Here is an 11,853-nt window from a genome sequence, read left to right as displayed (position 1 = left end):
TTTAATAGCTTATGTCTCAATTTCCTCACCCATTAAACAGAAATAATAGTCACTCATTGAGTTGTGGCAAAGATTCAAGTAAGACAGTTACTGCAAAGTGCTCACGATAGAGTCAGGCCCATCCAAGATGCTTAATGCTGGTGAGGTAATTAATGATGAATGCTGTTGCAGGAGTGGCTGCTGTCATGGTCCCAGTCTTAGCAGTAGTGGTGGTGGTGGCAGCAGCACTGGCGGCAGCGGTATTAACAATAGTCATAACAATAATTACTCGGGCTGAAGTGTGAGTATCAGCAAAGAGTAGAGGAGAGGATACTCTAATGGTGGCAACAGGATGGACAGAAATAGCCGTACGTGTTTATTTTTCGATCAATGAGGTCACCTAGTTAAAATGTAAAAGGAATTAGAAAGTAATGGGAAATAAACCTGGGTAAATGAATTAACAGTAGACTTCAAATTACTAAGACGAGTCATTTTTTTTCTTTGTTGGAGGTGAGAGTGGGTGGGTAATCACCAAACAATTCCTCTAATAATTTTCAGTTTGCCTTGTGATGCATATACCTGGCTGAATGAGATGGAAAGCAAGCTATCATTTTGAATAGAAGGGAAAGAATATTTGAGTGCAGTTTTGTTCTCCATCATTTGGTAGTCAAAAGAATAAGAAATAACCTCCAGTAATTAAGGCTGAGGATGCAGGGATACTATCAACCATTTGGAAGGGTGTTGGCAGATAGTTTATTAGTGTGATCTCTTCACATCTCTTGGATCAGAAAGATTCCTGAGAGGGGAGATAATCTGTAAGAAAGCAAGACTTGCAGAGAGCTGGATGTTTCTAGCCCAGTTAACAAATAAGTTTATGCAAAATAACTTTCACACTAACAAGCAGCTTCAAAAGCAGCCCGCAGTGGTTGCCATGCTACCAAAAGTAAGCTCTACGCCGGTCTTTAGTTTTTTTCTAGTTTGGAGGCTATTCTGTGCCATTTGTGCCTCAAGGAAGGACCAGGCAGTCAAGGCTGGATGGGGCTGGTTTGGTATTGGGAAAAGAAGAAACGAACAGATCACTGCCCCGAGGAACTGGGCTCATTAGGAGACAAAGGTGACAGGTGTTTGCTCTCTGAAAAGACTATCGATAGAAAAACTTAGCTGTAGTGGATTTACAGGGCATAAAAACTGTGAGTGGAGGGAAGTGAGAACAGACCAAGAAAGGAGGGGACAAATAAGGTAACCAAACATCCTCATTTGCTTGAGACTCAAGGACTTCCCAGGATGTGAAACTTTTTCGGTTTTAACACTAGGACAGTCCTGGGTAAATTGGAATGGTTGGCCCCCTAAGTAGAAACTGAGCCTTAATTTCTGGGCAGACTAAAGTTTTACTTGCTGGGGAGCAAAGCCATATGCTGAACACAGATGTCCCAGCAGAACACTGAGATGATACATTAACCTAGCACTTAACCATGAGCCATCACTGTGTAAAATCATAGATATTCACCCAGAGTCACCAGTTGCTTCCTACAGATGAATAAAGAGATGTGTAATATTTAAGAAGCACAAATACTGACAAGTAATAATCTGAGGTTGTATTCAAGAACACAATAAATTGTTATTTCTTAATCTTGACCAAATTGCCCTCAATCACAACCTACCAAGTTACTGAGAGTGACTCAGTTTTCCTTTTTGCTGGAGAGGCTTAAAGCATAGTGATGGTGATCATGAGACTTAATATGAGACAGACCTGGCTTCAAATCATGGCTTCGTTGCTTAGACACTATGTGACCTCTTTCTTCACCTCTCTGTGAATTAATTTCCTTTTCTATAAAATTATAATACCTACTCCAAAGTATTGTCCTCGAAATTGAAATTAAATTAGAACAGTAAATGGGAAATGAGTAGTCAGCAAATACTAATGGCACTTCTGTTTAATCTCTTTTTCTCCTGGCTCTTCTTTACGTCAGGTTTCAATCACAGAAAATAGAATCCCTTAACCTGCTATAAACAGAAGGGAATTGATTTCAGGGAATTGGGTGCTTATAAAATCTTTAGCTGGACTGAAGGACCCGTCTCCATGCTGGGCACCCAGAGCAGGTTCCCCCATCTGCAGAACTGTTCTCCTGCTATACTCAGGGAAGCTGCCTTCACTTGGTAGCACTGCTAAAGTAGCACATTGTCTGCTAAACTGGGAAGTTGTCCCCAAGGCTGTTGGGTCCAGAACCAGCCACCTCTGCCTTGATCCATGCCTGCTAATTGGCGATCTCACACTGTGCTTCTTTTCTGAGAGGTTTCAATTCTGACTCAGAGTTGAATGAGAATATTTTGTTGGTGAAACTCAAGTCACATGAGAAGCCCCACCTGCAAGGTTGTCTAAAAAACATGTGTGTGTCTGCATGTTCTCAGGGGTTGGAAATTATTCTGAGTTAATCCATAGCTTCCACCACTGCCTTATGAAATGGTTAATTTTATGTGTCAACTTGACTGGGCTAAGGGATGCCCAGATATCTGGGAAGCTTTACCTCTGGGTGCATCTGTAAGAATGTTTCTGGAAGAGATTAGCACTGGAATCAATAGACTGAGTAAAGAAGATCTACCCTCACCCACATGAGTGGAGGCAGTAGGCGGAAAGTGAAATTCTCCTTCTGTGATACGGGTTTAGTGACTTTACCAGTTGTCTTTCTCCCTTGGTATTTGGCTGAGCTTTGAGTATGTCAAATCCAAAATTGGGAGCAGGGTAGAACTCAAGGCTCTTCTGGGAACTAATCATACATTCCAAGTAACTACAGTCTTTGTCAATGATAAACAAAAACTCAAGAAAAGAGAACATAAAGCATGTCACTGAAAGCCATTTATTTGGCTTTTGTTGGCATAAGCATCTTGGCCACATTTACTGACTAACGTGGCGTTACCTACAATATACATTCGTGTTGCTCCCCTCCACAGAAATGATCATTCAGAAGGATTTCAAATCAAAGAGATTTGTGTTTGAGGGATGTAGCATCAGAACTTTATATACGTTTGATCAGTGTCTATTTCTTGATAATTATTTGTAGTTGAGTTGAAAGATCCACATTGTCCAAAGAACTTTGCAAATCTTCAACCAGGTAATTGCCTGCTAAAGGAGGTGTGGAAAAAAAGAACAAAGAAATTTACTTTTTCTAAGAAAACTAAGATCATCATGGAGAAAAGTAAGAAAGGGAAACAAATGGAAAAAGCATATATATATATATATATTTTTGAGTGACAGTTTCATTCTGAGCAGAGGCATACATTTAAGTGGCATTCTAAATCACAGTTAGACATGACAATGACTAGGATTAATTAAGCATCATCAGTCAAAAAAAGAATAGGAACTCAAACAATGTTAAGGTTATGCATATCTTCCAGTTAATGAACTTAAGTGGAGTGTGTTAGCTATTTTAAAATGTACCCAAGTCTTTTCTTTGAATTCAAAAGAGTCAGAATTTAGAAATAATGATTCTACAATGCAGTGGCTCTTGAGTGCATGATATGTGATTGCTCCAAAGAACCCTCATACCAGGTGCAAATGACAGACACAACAGGCATGATAACAGAGTTTTTGTAAATAGCAACAGGAGGGTTAATTTATTAAGGGTTTCAGCATCCACAGCTGTTTCCCTTCAGCTGATGTGACTGAGCTGCTTTGTTAATAGACCTTACAATACTCTGTCTGATTATGTTTCTTTTCTCTGCTGCATTTTTAAGTATCAGGTTGATACAGCACTGAAAAGGGACTTTAAAAGATTCTGTTGTAACCTAGGAAGATTGCAAATTTAACGGCATTTGCTAGGTGCTATACTTTTCACTGTTGGTTGCTGTAATTTAAATGACTGCCAGATGAACATGAAAATCCTTCAAGTGTTCTTTTTTTTTTTTTTTACTGTGGAGTAAATGAAATTTTATTTGAGACCTGCAAAGCATATGCTTCAACTGAATTTAATAGTGACACAGTCTTTGTTCAGATTTGAGTCAAATCATTTTCATCAGACCTATTGTGTTTATGGCCAACATTAGTTGAGTTTGTTCATGTTTCATTATTTGATACCACGCATGCTGATGTGTTCTTTAGGAGGGCTACTGTATGGGGCCATAGAAACCTGAGTTAACACTCTAACTGTAGCAGACTTCTCTGGGGGCACAGTTGGTTGTGCTGATTCACCCTATGAGCTGGTGAAGGCTTTTCACATGCCAAGGACAGAGCACTCATGTATTCAAAATGGTACAAAGTGAAGAGTCAACTTCAACATTTAAAAGCAGCATTTATCATCAGTCAGTTAACAGAATAAAAAAACAAACTGTAATATATTAGAGTTCACTAAAGCAAATTGCCATATGACTTGTTAGATACTGATGATTCAGTGACATTTTCCCATTACCTGGTGATGAGCTGTTTCTTCACTTTTATTAAGGTAAATAAAATAAGGAGGATGGATTTCCACTGAGATTAAGGCTTTGTGAAAGTGAGGGGAAAAAAAAAACAAACACTAGCTTCCAAATTGTTGTGAGCATATGTATTATTCTTTCCTCAATAAATTCCTATGTTTCAATTAATGAAAATACCTTCAAAATATTCTTCTTGAATTTAAGCCATTCTAGGGTTCAATTCAGTAATCTTATCTTTAATGAAAATTTAAAATTTGAACTCAGGAATTCTGAAATATTAAGAAAATACCTGTTAAGTGGTGCCCAAGGAATGGCTGATACGTTGAAGACAAGTGAGGGTATCTATTTTTATTTAGATACTCTTAGTTACTGGAATCATGCTAATCAAAATTAAGTTTAAGTGGGTACTGAGCATTATGTCAAGGTACACATTTAATATTTTCAAGGGTTATAAGAAAATTTTGGAATTCAGGCTTACATTAAATTCAAAGGAGGTAACCTTTGATAATGATAATAAGCTTTAAGAAACCATTTGACATGTTATAGACATTTCCTGATACTTACCTTCTTTAAGTCATCTGTACATTTCTTTGTGACCAGCAGGGTCCAAATCCACTATAAGGTATTCTACCAGCTTCACAGATTCAATCTATCAGAAACGGGACTCATTATCATCCTCTCTAAAAGCAGCCATCGTCTGAGTTCCCTAACCTAGTAAAAGCTGTCCAAGTCAGAAACCTAAACATTATCCCTGATTCAGCCCTTAATTCTTCTACCACCTACCATCCTCTACCAACTCTTGTCAACTTTAACTCTTAGAGATCTTCTCAGTCGACTGACTTCTCTTAATCCCAATACCTGTGCTCTAGGCTACCATCATGTGCTCCTGGATTAGGATCTCCTTGCTCTCAATATTTACTTTATCCCTTTGATTTTCCACACAGTAACCAAAGGAACTTTATAAAACACAAATCTGTCATTCTTCTGTTGTTTCCCATGTTTGTTAGGACAGGATCTAATCTCATTGTAAAATAAAAGACCTCCAGCACACCCTCCTACCTTACCTTTTCCCATATGCACTATGAATGTGAATTTTGACCTCCAGACTTTTGTCCATGCAATTCTAATTACACAGAAATACTCTCCTCCCTTTGCATAGCTTCCACTAGTCCTTCAGTGGCAGGTATCAGCTGTATTAGTTTTCTAGAAATTCATTTGTAACTCTTCTTCCAGCCCCAAGTCTAGGTCATGTGTCCTTCCCTCGTGTATCCATCGTGTTGCCACAGCACTCTGTGCTAATTGCTCCCAGGACACTCTGTATAGTAATTACCTGTTTGTCTGTCTTTGTCCATTTGATATAATCTCTCCAAAGAGAGACACCTTATCTCCTTCTCTGTATAGCTCCAGTGCATAGACATACCTTGTACATAATAGGTGCTTAATCAACAGCTGTGGAATGAATTAATCATATGGAAATTGAGTTGAAGTAATTTGTGGTATATAATCCTCCACATAATCTTTTATAGTCACTGTGAATATGACAGAGCAAAGTAATATAGATTCTTTGTACAAGGGACTTAGGAATAAATGTTGTCCACCTCTAGAGGTTTCCATTCTAAAATGCAATCTAATAGCTAGACATTACAAAATTTTGTACATGACAGAGGCATCTATGAGAATGGAGTTAAACATATCTAACCAATAGTTCCAAGAAACTTAGAAGGGGGCCAAGAAAAGCAAGAAACAGTTAATAGAGGATAATATTCTCAGAGCAACCTGAGCTCTCGTCTGGGGCTCTGTCACTTACCAGGCATGTGACCTTTAGCAAATTATTTAATCTCTCTTTTAACAAGGATATTGTGGCCCCTACCTCATGGATTACAGGTAGTATTAAATCCATATAATGTATAAAGCATTCTCAATGCCTGTCTTCTATATTGGGAACATAATTTCCCAGTATGTGATATTTATTTTATAGAACTCTACTTTCTACCTCTAGCACGTAGCACATAATAGGGATCCATTAAATCTTTGAGTAACAGTATGTAAAAATGGCAGAGACAAAGCATTAACTTGCACAGAATCCTGAAGTTGGTAAAAAATGTTGAGATGGGGAGGGAGTCACTTAATGTCAGGTATCAACAGAGAGGTTTCCAAAGAAAGTTATAAACATTCTTGCCATTGATGTCAATGAGAATGTCTGAAATTCTTATTTTAAAATGCTTTCTAGTAATTTTCCAACTTTTTTGATTCAAAACATTTGAAAATCTTAGGAACTTTCCAATCTGTAGACTTCATAATAATCCCAGAGTTGAAGGACAAAAATACATCTGAATGTTTAGCCATATAGTAGAGACCTTCTATAAAAGAAATATACTCCTTTCTTAAAATGCATTTGTTGAACCCTTTTTGTCCTTCCATTTGGTCCCAGGCACTGCATTGGCATTACAAGCACTAACATGAGTACTAAATATTCTTGTTTGCAGTAACTAACGGTTATGTGGCAGAGATGGACATATAATCTGAGAAACACTGTAATGTGATACATTCAGTGATAGAGTTATACACAGAGGGAGATGTGAAGGCCATAGGGAAGTTAGGGAAGATTTCCCTGAGGAAATTTCTCTCCAGCGGAGTCCCAGTGTTGTCCAATGTTGTGGAGCGGCATGAGGGAAAGATATTCTGGGCACAGGGGAAGTGAGAACAGCATGGTGTGTGTGTACTGCAAGTTGTACAATGTTGATGGAGGAGCAAGAGATGAGATTGGAAAGAAGAAATCCTGGAACCCCTCAAATGGTATGTAGAAATCTTGAATTTTATCTTGAAGGCAATAGGGAGCAGTGAAATGTTTTATGCAAAGGAGGGATGCTGAGGACATCTGTGAATTTTAGACAGTGTGTATTTTCTAAACCAAATGTAGAAGAGATTAGAAGCTTTCTCCTCTCTGCTCCAATAGGGAACTTACACATAACTCTCATTCACCTTATCAAAATATTTTTGCTTGTACTATTTTCCTTAGACCAGTGGTTCTCAAACCTGAGTGTAGGTCAGAATCACCTGGAGGTGTTGCTAAAACACAAATTGTTGGATAAAGTTGGAAGCCTGATTTTGCATTTCTAACAAGTTCCAGAGTAATGATGCTTATCTGTGGCCATATTATGAATACCCCTGCTTTGGACTATGATTTTGGCTTATTTGTTTGTTTCCCAAACATCTAGTCCAATGTCTGTTATTGAACAGGTACTCATTAACTATTTTCAAACAAAAGAATGAAGGAATGAAAAAATTACAAGTACAGGGAAAATAAATACACTAAGCAAAATAATTTTTTTTCTCTTCCTCATCAGAAATTACCCAGGATAATAAAGGTGCATATATTAGTATAAATTGTGGGAGAAAAAAAGAAGGATAACAACAATAATGGTAAAGATGAGAGCTAAGTTAGGAATTTCAATATTTCCATTTGCTTTCCAGTCCTTGCATGAATAGAGTAGCCTTGAGCAAACCCTTGTACTTTCCACAGCACTATATCCGTGCCTTAGTTGGATGATTCAGTGGCTATTAGCAATACTTCATTGAATAAGCCCTTTGAAAAAAAAATCTCAGAAAGAATTTATTCATATAAAGCCTACTGAATTTAACCTTCATATAATGAACACTACAACTTGAATAAAAGTTCCAGTACTACAGCAAGCATTCTCTTACATTATGTCTGTAAATTCTTTTCTACTTGATAAATTCTCTGACAAAGAAAGTCTGTATTCATTGTAGCACTATGCTATACTTCATAGCTGAATGCTTCAGTCACAGACTATACTTCTCATGGGTGGATTCTGTATGAATTCAGAGGGTGAAGGACCCACGCTTGGAGTTTCTTTTTCCAAGATGGATCTTGTTTATATCAAGTGATCTTCACTTTCTCACTTTATACACTAAATTTTCAAGATGGCAGGAATATTTCTTTGCTGCTATATATAGCTGGAATGTTTTACGTAGTTAAGAATGAAATCTTCTTATCCCATACTATATTCCAACTTACTAAAATCGATAAGCAGAAATCAGAATGTTTTATAAGTCTGTTGGCTTGTATTATTTTCCTTAGACCAGTGGTTTTCAACCCTGAGTGTAGATCAGAATCACCTGGAGATGCAACCTCCCAGTTAAAAGATTTTTGGCAAAAATTCAGATGTGCTATTGGTCGTTGGTATGAATTTGCCCACAACACTAGAACTCAGAAAATATCACATTTCCTCAAATTTTATCTGGTTCAGGCTTTACCACCCCAGATAATGGAAAGCTCAACTTAGTCTGTTTCCAAAAGATACTTCCTCCTCTCTTAAAGTCATTAAAGAAGATGAGGATTTATAAAATCTAGGAGAAGAGGGAAGACTTTGGCTATTCAGTCCATAATGGTCACCACTGAGAGTCTTTTCCAGTCCACTGGAGAGCAATTCAAAACCATCTTCTCCCCTAATAGCATCCATTTCTTGGGTGCCAAGCTCAACCACTGACTCTAACATCTACAGAGCTGTCCACAATCTCCCTCCACCCTGAGGTCCAAGCACCTCTGGTATTTCCACAACAGAATTGACCTACCATCTCTGCTTCATCCTTCAAGTCTCAGGAAATACATTCTACCCTCTAGGATTGTGTCACTCCCTCCTTCCTGGCTTGAATCACCAACCTCCATCCTATCCTCTGTCTAATCACTCCAGGTTAACTCTTTGATAGGCCTAACTCAATAACAAAGGCTACCTTGTCACTTAGCTCACAGTTCTCCTTTCTAAAGACTTAAAGTCTTAAGTCTCAAGACTTTCAGTTTCTCATCTACAGTGAACCAGCTTCAACCTGGATTAGTGCAGTGGTCTCCTAATAGCTCTCCTCTCTTTTTATTCTATTGCTTCTTTCGTATTTGCTCTAGGTAATCTGGAGACATAGAACTGATCATTTTAGAACAGGGGTCAATAAAACTATGACCAGGTGCGCAGGTCTAACCTGGCCTAACTCTTCTTTTTAAATTTTCTTAACCATCCTAAGCTAAGAATTTATTTTTACACTTCTCAGTGATTGAAAAAAAATTAAAGAATAGTATTTTCTGGGATGTAAAAATTATATGAAATTCAAATTTCAGTGTCCATAAATACAATTTTCTTGGAACACAGCCATGCTCATTTATTTTATATATTGCCTTCGGCTGCTATCTTACTAGAATGGCAGAGATGAGGAGTGGAGACAGTATGGTCGGCAAAACCTGATACATTTACTAACTGATTGTCTACAAAAAAAGTTTGCAAACTGTTGTCTTAGAGCACTGAAAACCTTCAGTGAACCACATCCCTCTGTAAATAAAGTCCAAAGCCATGATGAAGTAACCATAAACCTGCTTATTACTCAACCCTCCCTCCTCCTTCCCTCTGCCTCTCACAGTCTCAACACCCAGTTCTCCAGTCACACAGTCCTTATCATTCTAAAAAAACTACATTGATCTACATTGATTTTTCATTTTAACCACTGCTGTAACTTCTCCTTTTCCCCCATTTGCCTGAGATACTTTTGTTTATCTTCAAGACTTGGCATAAGTACTGTGTTTAATCAAGTTAGAAACTTTCTACTCCCTGATTTTACTCCCTTATAATTCTATTAGATGACTCATCACATTGAAATAATTATTTGCATACAGGTGGAAAACGTTTGTTTTGCCACCTAGGGTCCAATTTTTTTTCTTGTGACATTAAGATCCTGATTTTGCTTTGTATAGCCTCTACCTCCTGTGTTAACTCCAGCACCTGGCTAAGCCAATGGGTTCATTCATTCCATCCCCTTCACCATAGTGACTGCTGGGTGGGTGAATATATCCAAGCCAGGCAAATCAGAGCTGATAGTTTCAATTCCAGAACTCCTGTCCTCCTATAAAGTTATTTTGTGTCTGTCAACCGTCTCCACCTGTAGGACAAAGTAAAGGCAAACATAAACCTGAAATCACTGGGAGTGATGAAACATCTGGTGACATTGTTGGAGCCCTAAATGAAGCCATGCCTGAAACCAGATGGCCCCTTGAATATCTCAATGATCTCAATTAAGATCTCAATATTGTCTCTTTTTGCTTGAGCCAGTTTGGGTCAGGTGTCCATCAATTATAACCAAAGGAGTCCTAACAGAGACACTGTCTGCTTTTCCCAGTAAGACTCATCTCTGTATCCCTGGTACCAGCTTCTTGCCCTGGCACATAGGATACACTCAATACATGTTTTGGAAATAATTTGACCTTCTTATGTTCCTGACCTGCTTACAAGTCAGATAGAAATGTCTCATCTCCTGAAGTTACTTACCCTCACTGCTTTCACTTAAACACTTACTCTATGTCAGAGGTTTTGTCTGGGCTTGGAGAATTGACCAGATCCTGAGTGCTCCCTCAGTCTGAACTTGATCTGTGATCAGTTCAGCTTCACTGACACAGGCACGAGGCTCTAGATGCTTTCTCTTCTGAGCATCGTTCTTTCATTTCTGGTCTCAATGCTATGGTCATATCAAAGCTGTAAGATACCTAAAGGAAGAGCATGGACAAAGTTGGGCAGTCATAGGCTGGTCTCCTAGACTACTACATAACAGCCTTGAGACCTTGGATATTTCTGACTCCACCTTATAAAGTGAAGGGAACCGTGTCTATCTCAGGTTGTGACAGTGAAGGAAGATTGGTGCAGACCTTAGCACAAATACTTGTACATAGTTAGAACTCAATACATGCTCTTATGATTTTAATAAAAAAAGAGAGAACCTTGCTTTTTATGTTTTAGATGTGAAGCTTAATGGCATGCTTTTGAAATTTTATAAAGAATTAGTTTTTTGGTTTTTTTTTTTTGCTCTGAGAAGTGTTTTTAATTATTAAGAATGCTTTTGAAAAGGAAAGTCTGATCCATTTCAGCTTCATTGCATTCAGTCACTTTCGGTCATTTTGACAATGAGGCTGATTAATGTGCTTACTTAATGTGTGTAAATTAATATTTCAGGCTCTTGTGTGAAATTGTAGGCTCTCAAAGTCTAAATAAGTTTCCAAAAATATGCATAATATAATAAACTTAACCCCAAATTGTCTAGATCTATGCATTGATGCTTTGTGAAAATAGTGAGAAGAGTTAATTGTGGGATATACGTTTAATCACATTTATTCCTCTTCTTTTCCTCTCATCCCCTACTTTCTTCTTTCTTCCTTTCTACAAAGGATCTGGGGAAGCAGTAAATATTGTTAAATTTTTCGGAAGTATAAAAAATTTCAAATAATATTCCTTAAACTTAAGTAAGTCAGAAGGACAACAAAAATTGACTCTCAAAAACACTTCCCCGGTTGTAAAGTTACCACTACTACTGATCTGGAACACCCATTTCACTGCTAAATTTATAGAGGACCAAATCAGTGGTTCCAGCCCACCTTTTCCTACGTGCTACCATGGCAGAGATGGAGTTGTG

At 37.9% G+C, this 11,853-nt stretch overlaps 2 protein-coding genes across 7 annotated transcripts in view; both read left to right on the top strand.

Moving 5' to 3' along the window:
- TMTC2 (transmembrane O-mannosyltransferase targeting cadherins 2) overlaps positions 1-11,853 on the top strand; it is a 481,539-nt gene that overhangs the window by 58,814 nt on the left and 410,872 nt on the right. The gene's annotated exons all lie outside the window — the stretch shown is intronic.
- METTL25 (methyltransferase like 25) overlaps positions 1-11,853 on the top strand; it is a 348,849-nt gene that overhangs the window by 134,758 nt on the left and 202,238 nt on the right. The gene's annotated exons all lie outside the window — the stretch shown is intronic.

Source organism: Camelus ferus, chromosome 12 (assembly GCF_009834535.1).
Source record: "Camelus ferus isolate YT-003-E chromosome 12, BCGSAC_Cfer_1.0, whole genome shotgun sequence".
In the NCBI taxonomy this organism is placed as follows: domain Eukaryota; kingdom Metazoa; phylum Chordata; class Mammalia; order Artiodactyla; family Camelidae; genus Camelus; species Camelus ferus.
Note: the sequence above shows the minus strand (reverse complement) of the source record. Positions and strands in the feature narration are given on the sequence as shown.